Source organism: Lemur catta, chromosome 1, assembly GCF_020740605.2.
Source record: "Lemur catta isolate mLemCat1 chromosome 1, mLemCat1.pri, whole genome shotgun sequence".
In the NCBI taxonomy this organism is placed as follows: domain Eukaryota; kingdom Metazoa; phylum Chordata; class Mammalia; order Primates; family Lemuridae; genus Lemur; species Lemur catta.
In genome coordinates, this window is record NC_059128.1 from 117,357,162 (window position 1) to 117,362,648 (window position 5,487).

Genomic DNA, 5,487 nt, shown 5'->3' on the forward strand with positions numbered 1-5,487 from the left:
AGTTTTCTGCACTAACTGCTTCTCCTCTGGGAAATGTTGATATGCCCAGGGTTTTCCCACTGGACTTCTTTTCATTCTGCATTTTCCCCATCGTGGATAAGTTCATTCAGATCTACGACTTTGCCTGATAATTAGAATAAGATTATTCCAAGTCTGCATATCCAACCTCAGTATTCCATCTCCAGCTAGAAATGTCTATTATCCACTTACCTACTGAAAATCTCCTACATGAATATCCCAAGAAACGCAATATGTATAGAAAAAACTTAGTCTTCCCTGTTAACCTGCTGCTCCCCTCTGCTTACCTGACAATTTCCTATTCCTTCCTCATGTCCAGTTTAAATGCCAGTGTACAGCATGGAAATCTATGGATCATTTGACATTTCTCTCTGCCCCCTAACATTTCATGCTCAATAATCGTATTAACTGTACCTGTTTTCTGCCTCTGCTTTATGTTTCTACTACCACTGGAAACATATACATAAGTATTCACATATAAGATAATTATATTCATAATACTTAGTTTAACATGGGCTCTTAATGAATGGCTTTCACAGGAAGAATAAACTGCCAACTATTATTATTATTTCTTAAATTAAAAAACATTAAGCAAAACAAATGAAAAGACATAATACCAAAGAAAAGACCAACATTTTAAAATGAATAAACTGAGCTCTCTATCTTTCTGTATTTTACCATGGATCAGTGAAAACCTCCTAATATTAATAGATTGAGACTACTCCAAGAATTGATGACAAGGAAACGATGGCTTTGACTACTGCAAAAGCTTCATTGGTCTCCTAGTCTCTTTATGTGGTTACCTTCCACCTATCCCCTATATGGGGGCTCAGCAGATTACAGACCACTCATCAGATCCAGCCTGCCATATGGTTTTGTAAATAAAGTTTTATTGGAGCACAGGCATGTCTATATGCTTACATACCGTCTACAACTGCTTTCACACTACAATGCAAGGTTGAGTAGATGTGACAGAGACCACCACCTGGTCTGAAACATTCGCTCTGTGGCCCTTAGCGTAAAGAGCTTGCCAATCTCTACTTTAGACCATAACCAATCTCTACTTTAGACCAAATCTAATCCTGTGGCTCCCTTGCTCAAAATTCACCAATGAATCCCTGCAGCACACTTTGCTGGCTCCCTACAACAGCCACCTTATTCTTTCTTGCTGGGGAAGCACAATCTTAGTTGGATATTTCTCATCCCAATACCCCAACCCAGCTCCCAAACCAGAAATGATTATTCTAAGCTTATCACTGTCATTACATCTGCTTTCCCAGCGATTGGCTTAGGAATGAGCATGTGGTGTAACCCAGCCAATAAAGCGTTACAGGAAGTCCCCTGCAAGCTTCTGAGTTTTCTCCCTATTTAACAGAAACGTGTGAAGAAAAGCAGGCCTTTCAGCCTTCAGATACTGTCCTGTGAGAATATGATGCTTGGAGCTGTTGCTAATTAGCCAACCATGAAAGGAGACAAGAGCAAAATGCCACCAGCAGCACAGCTGAAAGAGGGACAACAAGTGGGATCCTGATGACACTGACTCACCAAAGCAATTCTTGTCCCTATGGTTTTAGCCACTGTTAGTTAGGTCATCTGCTGTCTACAGCAAAAAGCATTTGGATAAATTGCCCATGGCCTACAGGATAAGATCTGCTCATTTCTGTACATTAAAAAGCCTTTCATGAGCTCATTTCAGCAAGGTAGTCACCTCATTCCCAGCCACTCTCATATCACACTTTTGCTGTAGGAAACCAAACTGCTTTAAACCCTGCAAAGTTCACTCATGAGTACCAGATTTTGCACTTGCTGTTCCTTCTGACAAGCACGCAATCTTCTAAGATGTTCCTTCTGCCAAGCGTCATCCTTCTGCCTCTTCATCTGGCAGACTTTTATTCGCTCTGCCATGCTCACTTTACATCCTACCTATTTTCTTAAAGCTTTAATTTCTTCCCATGGACTTAAAGTGTCAGGCATATGTTACAGTTAACATAATAAATACATAACAAGTGGTCACTATGTGCTCCTGGGGGGCATCAGACACACAGGAAACACTGAATAAAGTAGTAAATAATAAAAAGGACAATGATAATAACTAGCTCCTGACAGTATTTTTGAATGTCTTCTGTAACATTAGAAAAATGCTTCATACCTAAAAGACACTTGATAGTTATTTGTTAAGTGGGCAAGGGAATAAATGCATAAAAATGATTTCTTTGACAATTCTCTTGAAAAATCACAGAAATTCTTAATAAATAGAAACAGCTCCACTCTGAGCACATTAAAGAACTAAACTAAGTCTATCCCATCTTCCTTCTCCTGCAACTTGCAAAACTTAAGTTACAGAAATTCTTTCAGAAGTATAGACTACATTACAATTTAGATTATACAATGCATTTGGTATGAGACTGAGGTGGCATAGTAGCATTTTGTTACTGTGAAGCATTTTTGTACTTTTATTATAATTTGTTGTGCCCAGAGTTGTTCTACTGGAATATTATGACAAAACTCTAGCCAGTGGTAACAGACTATCTTCTTCTAACATTGCTGATAGATACTGTGACAATTATCGAGCAGAGAGAAGAACACATCCTGTTCTAACAAAGTAAATGTATTTCATTCAATTTCAACTTATGGGCAATGAAGTCGAAAATAGTGACAATATGTTGGCACAAGAATACGTAACATGCCTTGTACTTCAAAACAAAGAATTGCCCTTCTGACTTCTCTACTCAGCAGGTATCTTTAAGAAATGATCAACTATTGCTGGTGGTGCACACGGGATACGTTTTGCACTTCTTATTGCCATTTGTTTATGGTACCACAAAGGTATTGTTGAGTTCACACACATTACCATTTTAGATGACAGAAATCACTATGTAAAACAATTGACCCTTGAATAACAGGGGTGTGCACTGCAGGGGCCCAGTTATAAGCAGAGTTTCTTCTACCTCGGCCGCCAGCAGACAGCAAAACCAACCTTTTCCCTCCCTTCTCCTCCTGAGCCTACTCAGAGTGAAGACCGGGAAGATAAAGACCTTTATGATGATCCACTTCCACGTAATGAACATACTTTTTCTTCCTTATGATTTTCTTAATAGTTTCTGTTCTCTAACTTTATTGTAAGACTACAGGACAATATTCTTACATTATTGTAAGAATACAGCATATAATACATACCAAAATTATGTGGTAATCAATCATTTATGTTATCTGTAAGGCTTTTAGTCAGTAATAGACGCTTAACAAAGTTTTAGGGGGATCCAAAAGTTATACACCGTCTGGGCATGGTGGCTCATGCCTATAATCCTAGCACTTTTGGAAGCTGAGTCGGGAGGATTGCTTGAGACCAGGCAAAAAGAGACCAGCCTGATCAACAGAGCAAGACCCCGTCTCTACAAAAAATTTAAAAGTTATCCAGGCATGGTATCACATGCCTGTAGTCTCAGCTACTCAGGAGGCTGAGGCGGGGGATCACCTGAGCCTAGGAGTTTGAGACTGCAGTGAGCTATGAGGAGGCAGCGCACTCTAGCCCAGGCAACAGAGAAAGACACTGTCTCCAAAAGAATAGTTATATGCAGATTTTTAACTGCAAGGGGGATTGGTGTCTCTAACCCCCATGTTGTTCAAGGGTTAACAGTAATGAATATTCCTTTACTAAATGCAAAACACTTATTATAATACTAAATAGAAGATTCATTTTTATAGCAAGTCCAATTCATTATAATGTGACTATAGAGGAAATTTACAACATACTAACTTAAACATCTCTTTTCTTATTCATACAAAAATATCATATAAGATTTCAGAGACCATAAATAAGTAATTAAGTGAATTTTTTTTCAGAATATTGTTTTGGATTATAAATTACCTACAACCAACTTCTTAAGTAATTCTGAATTTGAGGCTTCTAAGAAAGAAATTAAGAAATTTCAATATTAATTTTTTAACTGATCTTTTGTAGTCACAACCTCCTACTCTTATGATGGTAGAACCACCAACAGCAACTCACTATTTGAAGTCTTACCTGGACTGTGATTTTGAGGAGGATTATTATATTTCATTTTTTCTTTATATTCTAAAATTTGCTGGCATAACCTGTGAATAAACAATAAATAAAATTACTATTTTAATACAGATAGAAAAAATTTTTACTAAATATAGTAAATTCTTAGAGCATTTCAGAAAATATCACAGCTAATGTAACAATGTTATCATATACACTTCAAATCTGTAAGGTCTATCTACAAACTTCTTATACAGCTTCTAAGTAATGAAGAAAAAAGTAAGGTGAAGTACTCCTGAATTAACTCACTACATTAACTGGAGCCAGCTAGACATAATGGAAAATATCCTGAAATCAGAATAAATTCTAGCTCCACAAACAGCTATTTCTTCACGGCCATGTTGCTTCTTTGAGGCTCAATATTTTCTTCTAAAAGTAAGGATTTTACTACCTTAACTAGGTTCTTAACTAGGTTGTTATAAAAATGTATTGAGACAACATTTTTGAAATGCTCAGAGAAATAGTGGTGCAATGGAATACTTTGTTCCTGAACTTCATTGCTAAAGCTATTATAGAAGCCCAAATGAAACCCAGTCTGTGTTTTTCAAGGTTCTAATATTCAAATGTTGCATTTTTCAGAACATGTTATTAAGATCTAATTTTTGTTGTTAGTTGTTCTATTCTTTGTAGCTCATAATTCAGGAGATGTCAAGACCTGGCTTGGACTACTACTGTTCCCTCCTTAGCTGCTCAGACTCTGAACCAGCAGACCTTTGTTAGAATGATGCTTAATCTCCATGTTCATCTCCAACTGACATGGAAGATAAAATCCTGCCTTTTTAAGTTCCACAAAGGAAGTTGACATTTTCTCATTTCTTAGCTATGTACCAACAACATATGTGCACACAACATGCCATGTGTTGCTAAGCTCCATTCTCATTTCATAGATTACTTTACACAGATATCTTTGTAAAGAACGTCACAGTTTCGATATCGAGTGCCGCCCATTGTGCTGGACTCACACAGTTTTGGTGGAGCTAGTCAGCAGTCAAATGACCTTCCAGGGACTGTGCAAAATATGGAGCGTCTCAAGAATGAGCACATCATATTGTCACAGGAGCCATGCTAACTGCTCTGTATTGTTTCAACTTTAGGATATGTGCTGCCAGAGAAAGCACAAAGCCCCACCTCTGTATGTGGGTATCCATGAGTCATGGGTGAGGCTTAGCCCTGTTACATCCAACTACCCTAGTTTAGACTCAGAGGTTTCAGCTGAATGGCTTCTTTGTGAAGCAAAATTTGAAAATGTTTTAAAACCTTGAGGTAGAGAACCAAGCAGCTTGGGAGATTTTCATTATTATGGGGAAGAGATCACTTCGGGGCCAAGGGCAAGTTGTGCCCACTACTCAGGAAGGATGATATGGGACCATTCGCTACCTCAGAAAAGGTGCTACCCAGGACACAAA

The 5,487-nt window shown here is 37.9% G+C and overlaps 1 non-coding gene across 1 annotated transcript; it reads right to left on the minus strand.

Moving 5' to 3' along the window:
- Positions 1 to 5,093: 5,093 nt before the first annotated feature.
- On the minus strand, positions 5,094 to 5,199 carry LOC123631217. The gene has a single exon (XR_006733076.1). It is a non-coding gene; the product is annotated as a U6 spliceosomal RNA (small nuclear RNA).
- Positions 5,200 to 5,487: the final 288 nt, after the last annotated feature.